The 16,094-nt window shown below is 43.7% G+C and overlaps 1 protein-coding gene across 1 annotated transcript in view; it reads left to right on the forward strand.

Annotated features, from left to right (window-relative positions):
* Nucleotides 1–2,883: 2,883 nt before the first annotated feature.
* Nucleotides 2,884–16,094, forward strand: part of LOC121916623 (unconventional myosin-IXb-like) — a 51,042-nt gene continuing 37,831 nt past the window's right edge. The window contains exon 1 of the mRNA XM_042441915.1: nucleotides 2,884–2,961. The gene's annotated coding sequence lies outside the window, so the exon portion shown is untranslated. The remainder of the gene's footprint in view (nucleotides 2,962–16,094) is intronic.

A 16,094-nucleotide genomic window follows, 5' to 3' on the forward strand; every position in this document is an offset into this window, starting at 1 on the left:
CTATGGCTTCCAGGACTATCATGTCAGCTGGTTGGTTCTGGGAGTAGTAGGGTGCTGCCACACTGCAGAAGTAAAGCAGTTTCACGCTGCTTTAATTGCCATGGCTCCATGCTATGGAATCCTGGGATGTATTCTTTGGAATTCTGTGAAGGGTAGTTTTGTGAGACATTCACCTTCCTGGCCTGGTGCCATCACAAACTACAACTCCCAGCACCGCCTAGCATGGAGCCATGGCCGTTAAAGCAGTGTCAAACTGGATTAATTCTGCCATGCGGATGCAGCATCGGCCTCCGACGAAGAGGAGCAGCTGGCGGGGACTGAACCAGCGACATTGAGAGAGAGAGATTTATGTTGGCCATTTAAGAAATCCAAACAAATCTATCAGTGATAGCTTTATTGGGATTTTAAATAACTGTTATTAGTATCATCGTGTTTGTATAATTCTGTTGTAATCCCGCCTCAATCCATCGGGAGAGGCGGGACAATATAAATAAAACTTCTTCTTATTCGCCAACCGAAATGCACAGTATGCTTGTTGCATGCTTTTGAAGCTCCATGGGCTTCTTCTTCATCAGGCAAGATGTAACATACCAAACAGGAGGAAAAAACACAATTGGTGATGTTAGCCAGACAGATGCCTCTGCATGTAGTTTCAGCCCTTAGTGAAGATGGTCTGCCAGGGAGGAGATCTTTTGCAGGCAGGTTCTGCTTCCTTCTGGCCATGCAAATGGGGAGATGTTCAAAGTCCATTTGCTTCCCAGTAGGAACCTCTCTTTTGCAAGTCCCTGTTGAGATCCCTGTTAAGAAGCATATGGGCTTTAAATTTCCTGGACTTTGAACATCTCCCCATTTGCATGGCCAGAAGGAAGTGGAGCCTGCCTGCAAAAGATCTCTTCCTCAGCAGACCATCTTCACTAAGGGCTGAAACTACTTGCAGAGGCATCTGTCTCCCAACATTGTTATTGTTGTTATTATTAAGCTTTATTTCTATAGCACTGTAAATTTACACAGCACAGTACATACAATCAATTAAAACAGATAAAATAAACCTGCTTATGGCATACATTCTGCAAAAAATAATTAAATATAATACATGTTAAAATGTAATAAAATAAGGCAAGGTAACACCTTCCCTGATGAAGAAGAAGCCCATGGAGCTTGGAAAGCTTGCAACAAGTACACTTGCCTCTCTATATTCACTAGGGTTAGGGGCACAAGACCCCCGTGAATGTGGAAAAACCGCAAATAATAAAAACACCACGTTTGTACCTCAGAGGAATCTAGGTCCTCCAGCGCAACTCTTGTCAACATCCAAGATACATTCAGTATGGAGTTGCGTTGGAGGAGCTACAAAGGCCTAGGAGAGTGGTCTCTCTAGGAATAATCTCTAGGTCTTTGGTGCAACTTTTAGTTAAAGTTGACCATAGAGTTGCGCTGGGGGACCTAGAGATTCCTAGAGGGAACATATTAATCAAATCCATGAATGATCAAATCCACAAACATGGAGGGATGAGTGTAAATACAATATATATTAGTACATGTTAAAATTCAGTAAAACACAATATATATTAGTAAACATTAAAACTCAATAAAACACAATATATACAAGTTAAAATTTAATAAATTACATATTAGTACATGTTAAAAATCAATGAAATGAAATACGTATTCATGTTAAAATTCAATAAAATAAGGCAAGATGGCAAATTAAAACAACATCTTCCCTGATAATAATAATAATAATTTTTTTTTAAAAAATTATTTATTTAGATGAAGAAAAAGAAGCCCATGGAGCTGCTTCGAAAGCTCAACAAATACATTGTGCATTTCAATGGTCCAATAAAAGGTATCGCTGCTCCTCTGGTTCCCCCCTTCCCGCCCACGCATGCGCAGTTAGCAGGAGAGGGTGAGGGCAAGCATTCTCACTCTGAATGCGGCTACTGGAGCAGCAGGACGCATGCGCGAGGCGCTTCTCCGCCCCCCTTTCCCGCCCACGCATGCGCAGTTAGCAGGAGAAGGTGAGGGCAAGAATTCCCTCTCTGGACGTGGCGTCAAGAGCAGCAGCGCGCAGGCGCGAGTTGCTCCCCCCGGTACCCCCTCCTGTCTACGCACGCGCAGTTAGCAGGAGAGGCCAATCTGGTGACTTTCGCACCAAAATGGGTACAGTATTTTTCAGAGCCTTTGGTGTGACTTTGGTGCCTGGCTCTACTTTGGTGAAGATTTGGTGACTTTTGCACATTTCAGCTCCAGCCTGAGAGCGAGGCTGGCTACAGAGCAACCTCTGTTGCTCAAACACTCAAAGTTTTCAGAGAGAGGACTGGAGAGTGGTCGCTGCACCCGCCCTCAGGAAAAGCTCTGCCAACTCCTGGCTCAGTGCTAGGGAATCCTGGGAATTGTAGTTTGTTGTGGCACCAGAGCTCTTGCTGATAGAGAAGGCTCAATGTCTCCGAAAACTAGAATTCCCAGGATTCCCTAGCACTGAGCCATGGCAATTAAAAGGGTGTCAAACTGGATTTATTTCTGCAGTGCGGTTGCAGCCAAACACGTTTCTATTTGGCACAAAGCTTCCTGGACCCCCTTCATGTCAAAATAAATATCTTAAAAGTATTAGAAGGACTGAAAGATTATTTGGTTGGTTTTAATGGTAATTTTGAGAGTTGAAATAAGTTCCAATTATTTTTATTCAATTAGGGCTACGTTTTATTGCCATATTAACATTACGGGGACTTTTCAGGGATTTTGACTGAATATTTGGTGAGATACGGGGGCATTCGGTGAGTTTTGGCCAGACGTTTGGGGAATTATCTTCGAGGCTTGTGGGCAGCACTGCTGGCGGGGGCCTTTTTCTTGCCTCCCAACCCGGAAGTGGCTGCTCCGCCTCAGAGGAGGGCGGGAAGCTGGCGGCTCCTTCGGCTGCGAGGAGAATGGGAGGCCGCCGCTGCTGCTTAGGCTTTCTCTAAGGTAAATTGGACCTGTCTGTCTCTGAGAGGGCAATTCTGGGGGGATTGACCTCGGCCGTCCTTCCGCTTTAACTCTTCTGGCTCTTTGCTATGGAATTCTGGGAGTTGGAGTTTGTTGGGCCCACAACAAACTCCAACTCCCAGAATTCCATAGCAAAGAGCCAGACAAACAATGATTCCGTGGACCAGTTGGAAGAGACCCCAAGAAGGGTCCTGATCCAGTCCAACCCCTTTATTCTGCCATGCAGGAACTCTCCATCAAAGCATCCCCATTTAGAGATGGCCATCCAGCCTCTGTTTAAAGACCTCCAAGGAAGGAGACTCCATTACAATCTCCGAGGAAGAAGTGTCTTCCTCTGTTACTCTCAAGAAGCTCCTCCTAATCTTGAGCTGGAATCTCTTTCCCTGGAGCTTGCATCCATTGCTCTATTGTGTCCTATTCTCTGGAGCAGCAGAAAACAAGCTTACTCCCTCCTCAATATGGCTTATTTAAACAGGGCTCTCATATCCCCTCTTAACCTTCTCTTCTCCAGACTAAACATCCCCAGCTCCCTAAGGCATTCCTCAAAGGGCTTCATGGTTTCCAGACCCTTCACCATTTTAGTCTCCCTCCTTTGGACACATGGCTCCTGTTTCTCAATGTCCTTTTTGAATTGTGGATCCCAGAACTGGACACAATATTATTCCAGGTGGCACCTGACCAAGGCAGAATAGAGTGGCACTATTACTTCCCTTGATCTAGTTCTATTGATGCAGCCTAAAATTGCATTGGTCTTTTTAGCTGCCGCATTGCACTTCTGGCTCATGTTCAATTTGTGGTCCACTTGGACTCCTAGATCCCTTTCACATGAATAATTCTCTTATTCAGCCAGGTGTCCCCCATAATCCTATATCTGTGCATTTCATTTTTCCACCCGAAGTGCCGTACCCTACATTTCTCCCTGATGAAGTTTATTTTGTTAGCCCTGTCCCAGCTTTCTAGTCTATTCAGGTTGTTTTGAATTTTGATCCTGTCCTCTGGAGTATTAGCTATTTCTCCTAACATAAATACTGAAATGCATGGTTTGTTGGGGGTCGCCCTCACCGCCGCTGCCGCCTGGGATGCTCCACTCCTCCAGCGGTTTCCGTGGCATGTCAGAAGTCCGCCGCTGGAGCCATGGAAGCCACTGGAGGAGCAGAGTATCCCGGGTGGCGGCGAGGAATAAGGGGCCGGCTCTTTCCCTGTTTCCCTCGGCCCAACTGGCTCTGGAACTTCTCCGCCACCTTTTACAGCAGCAATGGCGGCAAGAGAGAGCCCGGCCGCAGTGCCTTCTGGGAAAGGAACCGCAAGGATCCCACTATTCGCCTGTCTCTGGGGTCAGAAACAGGTATATAAGAAGCCGTCTTATACGCTGGAAAATACAGTAATACTTATAGGGCCACAGGAAATACTGGACTAGCAGGCGGTGGGTTGCTGTAGCTGTAATAGTTTTATGGAGGATGGGAAGGGGTTTGATTTGACAGGAACGGTATGCTTTGAATAGTCAAAATGCTCTCCAGACTTCCTCTCCTGAACCTTGATCCTTTGAGTGAGCGATCCTCTTTCCTGTCTTCTCAGCCCCTCTCTCTGGAGGAGGTGAATGGGAAAGCTGGGATTTGCCTTTGAGTTCTTGCCAAAAGCATTTTCTTCATCCTCTGTCCCGAAAGTGGGTTGAACTGTGACACTCCTCACCCCTAAGCAGCATGGCCAAACCTGAGGGAGACTACTTTACAGTTTCCTTCTCCTCCCTTTGCAATGAAGGAGATGTTATGCTGTTTGTAGATCTGTTCCGCAACCTCTGTTTTGGACACAGATTGAACATATCTACATAACATTTAAAGAGGCACAGTCTGCTGCAGTGTGTGTACACTTGAAGAAAATTAGCTGTTCATGCCAGAGGGATCTGGTTTCTCCAATTTCTCTGCTACAGCCTTGGGCCCCAGAAACCTGCCCCACCTCTCTTTTGCTCTCTTCCCTACAATTAGGGGTTAGCCTCTCCCGCCCAGCGGCCTCAGACTAGTAATCCTGCCTCTGTCCATTCTATGGGAGGAGCAGGCCCAGCTTACATCACTTTTCCTTACAGAAGCGTTACTAAGAAGACGCCTACATTTTGTGCTTCTGGAGGATGTTAGTGGTAGGAGAGGCCTAGGAGGTGATGCCTGAGTCTCTCACTACAGTGGAAATCTTCCCCTCCCTCTCAAAGCCCTTTTAGATCCTGTTGGCATTCCCTGTCTATTTGAAATTTCCTTCCACTTAGGCTGGGGACTTTGGGGCCAATGGCTAAAACACGCCAGTGGAGTTGGATGTGTCAGGATTACATCATAAGGCAGCTCTGCATTCCACAAAGCCTTGGAACACCCCACCCATCGAGTTTGGGCAATCTTTGGGGTTTCTTCATCTTTAAGGCCAGTTTTTAAAGCATGTTTTTCCCTCATGCCCTCTCTCTTCGCTGTATAGATGAGGAGGCTATAAAAGACTGGTAAGCAAAGCAGTTAGCCCAAAATGTTGGGTTTCACTTTATTGAAGTTGTTGTGGTGAGTGTTAACATAATAATAATATTTATTTATAGTCCGCTTAATCACTCGGAATCCAAGCAGATTACAACAATAAAACAAGATTTCTCTGAAGATGCCAGCCACAGATGCTGGCGAAACATCAGGAATAATCTCTTCTAGAACATGGTCACAGAGCCCCCCCAAAAAACACAAAGAACTATGGATGCCACCCATGAAAGCCTTTGATTTCACAAACAAGATACAGTTAAAACTTCTCCCCCCATGGCATGACTGTTAAACTTAAAAGGGGCAGATCTATTTATTGTTTAATTATTTGAAGGGGCGTCATGCTGAGGATGGAGCAAGCTTGTTTTCTGCTGCTCCAGAGAATAGGACACAGAGGAATGGATTCAAACTACAGGAAAAGAGATTCAACTGAACATGAGGAAGACCTTCCTGACAGTAAGGGTTGTTCTACAGCGCATCACCTTTTTGGAGGTTTTTCAATAGAGGCTGATGGACATTTGTTGGGGATGCTTTGTATTTCTGCATGGAAGAATGGGGTTGGACTGGATGGCCCTTGAGGTCTCTTCTATGATTCTTTTATTTGGGTGTCCCTTCCCTACAACCATGAAGTTACCATATTTTATGCTGCTCTCCCCTGCAAGGTGGTTGTCAGAATAAAATGGAGTTGACTCCATCTTGTTTTAGCTTGAGGAAGTAGTGGGATAAAATTTAAATAATGAAACTCGGTGTACTGGTTAAGTGTGAAAAATACACCTTCAGCCACACATATACATGGGGAGGAAGAGAAGGATCCATGGGCAAATCCAACTGAAAAGGAATATGTGATGTCATGCACCTATTTTCAGCCAGCCTCCTGTAACTTCTACATTTGTCTTCAGAAGCGGCTCTCAAAGGGAGATTTCCTCTGTCTGTGCATGAATCACTCTTCTCTTTTTCCCCTGGCCAAATGTAGAGGCACTTAAACAGAGAGCCTAGAAGGCTTGATTCTCTTTGCTTCCCCCGCCCGCCGTCACCCCATCCTGATAACTTCCTCTCTGTTCTCAAATTGAGCCATGCGTTTTTACACAGAGTCTGGCAGATGACTGGCTGACTAAACAAAGAGATCTTTCCCTCCCCTCCCAGAGGTTGACACAGTTCTTTTTCTGTGTCAGTCAAACCAGCCCCTAAACCCACATCAACATGGTGTTTGGGTGTCTGGGCTGTAAGATAGGGCTGGCAAAGCCCTAGTCTCATCTTCCAGCCCTGCCATGGAACCGTAAACAGTTGTCTAGCTGAATAATTTAGAAGAGGGTTAAACGCTGGCCATTGAACAGTGTGTACATGAAAAGGAGACTTGCCTATCTGATGGCTGAAATTTAAGCAAGCAGAGATTTCTAAACCACAGTGATTCAAGGGTGAGACTAGCTGAGTAATTGAGCATATGAATAAAAGATTTGCCATCTATGTTTAAAATGTCTCTGATGCCCTCAGTTTTAGTCTGTTTCATGTGAGTAGCTCAGCTGAGGAGGCCACAGCACAGACATTTTCTTAAAATCTTTTTATTCTGGGTGTACATTTGGTTGTTCAAAAGAGTTCAGGTTTTTTTTTTAAGCCTGAGCGTGACATAAAAGCCATGCTTTTAGGGCACAAACAATGTTTAAAAAGAAGAATCTTAATGGAATCCCATTGTGAATGGATTGTGTTAGGCATCTTGTCCAAGGCTGAGGTCTTCACTGATCCGGCCAGTTCAGTTTTCCAGTGGTGGCCAGCTGGAATGTGCTGAGGAAAGGGTGAAGTAAGGAAGAGTCTTTGGTTACAGATCCAGAGTTTTTTGGATCGTAAGAGGTAAGTCTCTCTTTGGAACAGCCTCTGAAGCCGGCATGCGTGCTTTCTATCTTGTCTGAGTTTTAGTTCTGACAAAAGACGAAAGTTGTGGTGAGCCGTTTAGAAACTGAGCTGTACCAAGGTCAGTTTGCAGGTTGAGTTACACACACACATATGTTCAGGGAAACAGCCTTCCAAGCATGATCGGTGCAAATGCTTAGCCCAGCGTTGTAAACTTAGGATGTTTTCCAACATAGGATGACTTTTTTTCAATCTACACATTGTCATATCCTTGATTTTGGCAGCCCAGTGTTTGTTTGCAGAAGGATTAGCATTGTTTGGATGTGTTTTTCTTAACTTCCATTCATGCCGACATCCACTTCTCTTGTAAGCAAGCGGGGTTCTGTATCCTAATGCTGTCAGGCACCTCTTTGATAGTGAAATGAGGCATGAAGACTTGCTTTAATAGGGATCCTTGCTGGAAACACTGTGTTGACCTCAGGTGAAGTTGACATGCTCTAGTAGTTCAAAGAGTGACTGCTCAAACATTTTAGGCCCAGGGCAAGAAGATGTTAATGGCTTTCAAGTGCACATGTTTAATGCTGCCTTATAGTGGTATACATTCTCCAAGGGCTGAATTAAATCTGTTGTTGAAAAAAAAGACAAAATGGCATTAAATTATTAAATATTAATTGTATGGGGGAATGCTTTATGTAGTCAGGCAAGGCAGTTCCATGAAAAAGTGGACGTAAATATTTTAAACTCGATAGTTGTAAATGTAACACAACATTTTATTGCTGTTATTGCTATAATTGTTCACTTAATTTATGTCCTACTTTTTCTTCATAACTTGGACTCAATGTGGGTTTAAAGATTTAAAACTGGTGATGATGATGATGATGATCCTGATACTTTAAACCCTTACTTTCCCCTCAAAACTGGGACTCAAATGTTATAGTAAGCACTTTCCTGATTTACAATTGAAACTGTTTTAATTACTCTTTTGAAAAATATTGTGTCTTAAACGGATGACTTCCATGTTGTGTACTGGTGGTACTGTCATCTTCCCATTAAATAATGTTAAGTGTTGTTTTATAACAATGCAAAATGTTTTGGATAAAAATTGAGGTAGTAGACAACAGATTTTAAAAGAGGTGAACACAATCAATTATTGCCACGAAAGGTTATTCGGATTATTTACGGAGTGTGTAATTCCACAACAATAAGGAAACAATAAAGATGTTTGCTTCATGCAGAGTGAAGGCAGATATCTGTTCCTCTCTTGTCCACAAGCTATTTCAGTCTCTCCTCAGCTCACACTTTCCTGATGTTCTATCATACAGAGAGTACTAAAATACTGCCAGCACCTCCAGATGGCTTATGAATAACGCAATAAAAGAAAGCACAGATGACGTATCATAAATCAGTGTTCGTAAAAGAGGGAAAACCCTGTAAATTAATTATCCCGAAAATTTGAAATCCAAGGTAATTATTGCTCTAATAATTAGCTGTTAACATGGTCCACTTCAACCGCAACAGTTTCCCCATAAATGCTACTTTCTAGCATAACAATATTTTCCTTTTCAGGCATCCAAAACATTTTATAGACATGATTTTTTCAGTAGACCTGCCAGGTAGACCAGTGCAGCACACTATCTTATGAAGATGCTTTGTGAACTGTGGACAGCAGGCCCATTCTTGCCTTGCCTGGCTGGGTTGTCCTTTCTGATATTGTTCTTGAGATCTCTGTCTTTAGTTCAGGATACCTCAGTTTGAGCCTCCTACAACCTGTATACAAAGCAGTTTCTCCACTGCTGTACTCTGGCCCACCAGTGGTTTATGCCAAGAGAGGGCACTGCCATCTCTCAGTTCTTGGACTGACAGAGGCCTCTTTTCCAGGGAATGGTGTTTGAGATTTTGCCAACTGGCAATTAAATGTGGACCTTTTGTCTGTAAAGCTTTCTTTTCTCCACTGGCTTGTGGCTTTTCTATATTGCATACATGAGAATGGAGCAGGTGGGGCTGAAGTGGGTTTAGGTCACTGTGTGAGTTCATAGCTGAGGTCTGATTTAAAATGGAGGGAAGGGGAGCAGTTTTCTAACCACCCCGATATACCAGCTTTGTTTATTAGCCATCTACTGGAGACCCTGAAACACCTTCCCCCAAAGCTGAGAGAAAGGATGTTGTCTATGGAGTTTATCAGACAAGGGAAATTGGAAGTATAATCCAATGGCAATCCAAATGCAATCATGGGGTTTAATGTTATTGTGTGATAGACTACCACACACAATTTTGGGCAATGGGAAGTCAGTCCGAATGCAATCATGAAGTTTCACGTTATTGCATGATAGACTACCACATGCAATTTCAGGCAATGGGAAGCTATTTTTGGGCAATAGGGAGTCGGTTTGAATGCAATTTGAATTCACGTAAATTCGCTGAACTAGTGAATTCATGTAAATGCGTTCTGGCCCCACTTTCTTTTCATTCGAAATTAAGAGAAATTCCTGCTGTGTGATAAACTCCATTGTGTGGCTTCAAGTTTCCATCCTGAGGTGATCCTGGCAAGGGGTTTTATTGGCAAGACTTGTTCAGGGGTGTTGATTTTGCCTTCCTCTGACTATAGAACTTGTGCAGGGTCGCCCAGCAGGTTCCATGGTCGAGTGGAAATTTGAATCCTGGTCTCCACAGTTGATGTCCAGCAGTCAAACCGCTACACCAACCTCCATCTTGCCATCTTGACTGCTTTCTTGTGAATGCACACAGTGCTAAGGGAAAGCTGGAGAATGTTTGGCCCTCCAAGATATTTAGGACTTCCAGTTAGTGGAGGCCCTGGTCAGTATACTCGGTAGTGAAGAACTGTGGAGGTTGTCATCCCAAATTACTGCATGCGCAGAGGTTCACTCATGCCCGAACTAAGGAAACATCCATAACTCGGTAGTAGAGCCGCAGCTCTTCTTTCAGAGGTTCCCCTGGCATCCCAAGGTACAGGGGGGGGGGGGGGGGGGGACCCATCCCAGAACCATTGCTACCACTCTGTAGCCCAGCTGTAGACAAGGCTGAGCTAGCAATGACATAGTCTGACTCAGTGAGGCAGCTTGTATTAGTTATGGGTTTTAGGTTTAAGGGTTTTAGTAGTCTAGGGAGTTCTCTCCCCCTTTTAACTTTTGGCAATGTTTAGGGATAGCGGGTGTTTTCAGCTGTTGTGGTCCTTAGCTGTTGTGGGCGTGTGTGTATGTGTGTGTGAGCCTTCAACTTGCGACCCCATGAGTTTCACAGGGTTTTCTTAGGCAAGGATACTCAAGAGGTGCTTTTTCCAGTTCCGTCCTCTGAAGTAGAGCCTCTAGCACTTGGGGTTCCCTGGCAGTCTTTCATCCAAGTATTAACCAGTACTGGCTCTGCTTAGCTTCCAAGCTGGATCTTGTGGCGCCTTTAGTGCATTTAAGCCCTGCCAGCCAATACAGAGGCCAATATCACAATACATGAGTGAACGTATGTGAGGTTCTTTGCTCTTGCAAAACATCATACCTCTTCGAAAAGAAAAAGAGCCTCAGCCCAAGAATGTTAGGCTGTGCACAAAAATGGAAAAAGCTAAAATGTGCAAATGGTTGCCTTTTCTTCCCCACGCCTCACGACTTTGTTGTAATGGTAGCTTTCCCTTTTTAGCTCTGACATGATTCACTGGTTAAACATGCAACTTAAAATTATGGGTTTATGTAGACTAAAGTGCTGCTCTGGCTGGATTGGGGTAGAATTGTAGATGCTGTGCTTCATTTTCCAGTCGTCTTAAGACATGCAAGGTAAGGATTCTCCACAAGTTTTGCAGGTTCTCTGATGGACAGTGAGAACTTTAGCATGAGTTGAGCAGAATAATGTAGACTAAGACTACATAAGAATTGCTTGGAGTTGGTTGGTTTTTTATTTTTCAATTGGCTCAGAAGGCTGTCCAGACAGGAAGAAGTCAATAAAGAGCCTTTCAAATTATTCTCTAAGCCAGCAAGACGCTTCTCTTTCTTTAGTGGTTCACTGCCACTGCTTCTCTTGTATCTTGAAATTCCAGCTTTTTCCCCACCCTCCTTTTTCAAACTGAATGCTTGCTTGTTGCTCTGAATTGGACGAAATGGCCACTTCATTTCTAGCCCACACACATATCCCATGGCACAAGAGAGAGGCAACTGGCATCAAAAGCTTTCCATTCCATTGAAAACGTCTAATGGAAGGAGATCCCACAGATTCCCTCCAAGGAAGCAGCGGCAGCAGTGTGAGGATGCAGAGAAGTAAATCAGATCTGCTGCATGTCTCATATTTCTCGAGAAAGGAGTCAGGTCTTTACATATTCATCTGCCTTGAAAACTGAATCCCCCCCAGTTCTGCTAGGACTCAGACATGCAGGCAGAGGACTTGCTTAAATCTTAATTTCTCCTTAAATAGATGGGTTTAGAGATCACGTTGCAGTGAGTTCATTGCCCCAAAGCCTACAGCCAGAGAACACAAAGCCTTTTCTGTTTTGGTCTCCCTCTGGAGTCTTGGCCTGAGTTGGTTGTTCAGTAAATATGCATGGAGTGCAAACTTTTGCTAGCTAGGTTCATGGCTCTGTGCTGTCTTGTAGCTCTTCCAAAAGTCCCATGGAGTGGTGTTGGGAGGCATTTCTCATCCTTGTTTCTCAGTGTCCCCTAAGCCTTGCCATACACCACCCTGAGGCTTGTGTAGTGGTGCTCAAACTTCATGGGCTGTGAACAAAGACTCTGATTTTTCCATGAGGGGTAGAAAGTGGTGTAATAGTTTGAGACTATGATTCTCTTGACTCCAGAGTTTGATTCCCAGTTCAGCCATGAAACCCAGTGGGTGACTCTGGGCAAGTCATATATTCTCAGCCTCAGGAGAAGGCATAGACAAACATCTGAACAAATCTTGCTAGGAAATCCCCATGAAAGGTTCACCTTGGGGTTGCCGTAAGTCAGAAATGACGTGAAGGCACACAACACCCGGGAGACATTTTTGCCTCATCAGAATACTTCTGAAAATATCCCCTCCGTAATGTTCCATTTATGCTCGTTGTGGCTCTCAGTATATTTTACTTTGGGGGCACTTCTACCTTTTCATATATCAAATATGTCTTTTATTTTTCCTGTCATGCATTGTTGTCTGAAGCGTGCCTTCTTCTGATCTCTGCCTTTTTCCTTCTCCATTGTCACTCTGGGAAATGGTGTGATCCAGTGTTTGTGGGCTCATTGGTTTGAAGTGAAACTCATTACAGTATCTTCTCTCTCCCCCACTTACCTTTGCAAGCTTCCTTTCTGGAGTCATGGATGCATTCAGTGGGAGAGAGAATGCTTTCTTCTTCTTGGAGGGTGTGAGATGGTCAGGAAGTGCTGGCTTTCAGCAGAACCTGCTGCATAGGGCTGCAGTTAAAAAGATTAGTGTAATGTTACAAAGACTACCTTTTCAAGTTATTTCTGACTGATGGCAACCCTAAGGCTAACCTATCCTGGGGTTTTCTGGGCAAGATTTGTTCGGAGGAGGTTTGCTATTGCCCTCCCCTGAGGCTGAGAGACTGTGACTAATCTCTTACAATATGATGAAATGAGCAAGCATTTGGATTTATGGTTTGTTCTCAGTATTCCTTCACTTTGGTGGCACTTCTTCCTTTTTCATATATATAATAGGACTACCATTATGTTTTCATTTTTTCTCCCTTAATAGGCCAGCATGGCTTCCATGAGATCTTGCCTGATGAGATAAAAACAAATCAAAAATACCTGTATATACTCAACTATAAGTTGACCTCATATATAAGTCAAGGGCAAGTTTTGGGGCCAAAATTATGGATTTTGCTATGACCTGTGGATAAGTCAAGGGTAAAACCTATGGGCATATAGCAAAGGATGAAGCAAAGCAAAACAATGTCTATAAAAACTTACAAAATTCCAGCAGACATAACTCTTTGCGCTTACTGTTAAGGCTGGATGGATGAGAGAGTAGAGGGGGGCAGCGATTCCAGTACAGATTATACTCTTGCTTTTCACCAGGGGAAATCCACCTTGATTCTGCAAGGAAAAGGAGGAATATATTATTATTGTTGTTGTTGTTCCTTCCTTTAAATAAGAGTTAAGATACAGTACTTACATTGAACCATGGATAAGTTGACTCCGGTTTTTTGGGGTCAATTTTTTAACCTAAATTTCTAGACTTATACATAAGTATATACAGTAAGAATGATCTTTGTGGCCTGTGGATTTGGCTCCCCTTCCCAACCCCACCACCTCTTCTGCCTTCGCCTGGCTTTGATATGCCAAGCCTGTTTGCTTTTTTAAGACTAGTTTTCAAAAAGGCCTTTTGAAATCTGTGGTGGGCTGCTGTCAACAAGGTCCTGGGGTTATCAGCCTGTCCATTTCCTTCAAGGAAGGCTGCAAATTGGGATAGGACTTGGGCTTGAGGGAATGGTGATGTCCCAGTGGTGGTAGAATCATAGAAGAGTTGGAAGGGATCACAAGGCCCATCTGTGTTTGGGGTATGTACTTTGAACTGGCTTCTACAGCCAGTTCTCTAGGACACTGACACAGTTAATTCTGCACCCGGGAGACTTAATGGCAAAACCATCCCACTTTCTCTCTGTGTAGGTGGCTGTTTGAGAAGGGCAGGACTGTTTAATGAGGCTGTGTTATGCGATCGCTTGGGGAATTCAGATTGTTAGCAGCCTCTTCTCACTTCTGCATCATGTCTCACTTTTGCCATGTGTTTCTGCTCTTCTGGGTTTGACCTGGACAGTCCCCAAAGGACTGCTAGAGATTGCAGTAGTACTTCCCAAATGAACTGAGAGACTCTGCCAGACTTGGTCATGCCCATTTCCCATTCCAGTGTGCATGACTGGAGAACTCTCTCTCTCTCATGTGAAAAGCTCCAGCCTTTGCAGGACACACACAGCTACAGCTTCACAGGCGGCACTCCTGGATAGGCAGTGCCCAGGTCTCCCAGAATTTTCTGCCTTGCACTCTGCACCCAGACTTCCAGTGAAATCATTTGAATAGTTTAATTGGCTCATAACCAGCATTTCTACTGAAACTGGGATTTCATTCCTTCTGATTGCAGAACTTCTCCACCTCAACACTATGAAATGCAGGTTTTGGTTTTTAAAAACAAAAACAACACAGACTTCCGAACAGAACATTCCTCCAATATGCTTTGTTGTTGTGGGCCTTCAAGTCATTTCTGACTTAGGGGGACTCTAAGGTGAAACCATCACAGGGTTTTCTTGGCAAGTTTCTTCAGAGGGGGTTTGCCATTCTCTTCCTCTGAAGCTGTGAGAGTGTGACTTGCCCAAGGTCTCCCAGTGGATTTCCATGGCTGAGCCAGGAATCGAGCCCTGGCCTCCAGAGACATAGTCCAGTGCTCAAACCACTACACTATACATGCATACTGATGGTAAAATATTTTTGTCCTTGTTTTAAATATGGTAGAAGTGGAGGACTGAATATCTGAACATCTGGAAAACATGATCATTTCTACCATGATGGATGGACTTTCTAGAAATATTTGAGATGTCCATTTTCCAGGAAAAGAAAATCTTCCTGTTTTGGGCTGCAGTTCTGTAGCCAATGTCCTAGGAATCAGCCCCAGAAGTGCTTTTGAGTAAACATGTATACAATTGTGCTGGTTTTGTAGGCATATTGAAACGAAGTTAAAATATTGCAAAAGATGCAATTTTATATAATTACAATTCATAATTGGTTACAATTTATACAAAGCATTTTGTATAAATATGTAAATGTTATCCTCTTTAGTAGAAATGGGTTGAACCCTATTGGAGAGGGGAGTCAATGAAAAATGGTTTAAATCAGAGGTAGGCAGCCTTGAACATTGTGGGATCTATTTATTTTTACCCAAAATCCAGGAAGTGGAGCTTGGTGCAAAATACATTAAAGAAGTTTTGAGTCATGGAATTGATTTTCTGCTCTTTGATTTTAGATTTGATTAGTGTTGTCTCTGTTCTAGCTGCCAGATCTCACTTGTATTCATTCATTACATTATGAGTTTCTTTAAAAAGGATATTTACTGGAGGAAATTATAGGAGTGGAAGTTCCCCCAGAAAATGTCCTTTTGCATTTCCATGGTGATTCCGCTTCACTGCTTCTTTTGGGATCTCATAATTAGAACCACACTACAAGCCTTCAGTCATTTTGGCTCACCTCAATTCAGCATGACTCCAGTGCTTTTTTTTTGGGGGGGGGAGCAACAGGGAGGCTTCCAAATGCCTTCCCACCAATCTTTCCCTATCCAAGCAAGCATTCAAGACTTGGAAGAAAGTATTATTTAGAACAATTTTATCAACTTTCCCCACAGAGGGCCAAAGCAGCTTACAAGAGATAATGCAGATCAAATGTTTCTGCTGTAAAAGAGCATGCTTAATCTCTACCATACAGTCTTTCTGGTGCTGTTCGGCTTTTGGTTACTTACCCTTTTTGTGCATTTCTTCTTGGCTAATTTTGGGGGGGCTCTTTAGGAGTGTTGGATTATGACTCTGGAGTTCAGAGTTAAGCCTTGCAAATCAACTGAGAGACCTTGGGCAAGACAGACACTGTCCAAACCAGAAGACCCTGTAATAGGTTTGCCTTAGGGTTGCTGTAAGTCAGAAACAATTTGAAGGCACTCAGCAACCAGCCAGGTGACTGGTTGGAACAGAAATTGAGATTGTTTTTTCAAAAAGATCTTGCTGGAGCCAAGGTCCAGCATCTTTTGCCCAGCAGTGGATGGCCTATTTCAGAGCACCCACAAGCAGAGCCTGGAGGCCAT

This window comes from Sceloporus undulatus, chromosome 10 (assembly GCF_019175285.1).
Source record: "Sceloporus undulatus isolate JIND9_A2432 ecotype Alabama chromosome 10, SceUnd_v1.1, whole genome shotgun sequence".
In the NCBI taxonomy this organism is placed as follows: Eukaryota; Metazoa; Chordata; class Lepidosauria; order Squamata; family Phrynosomatidae; genus Sceloporus; species Sceloporus undulatus.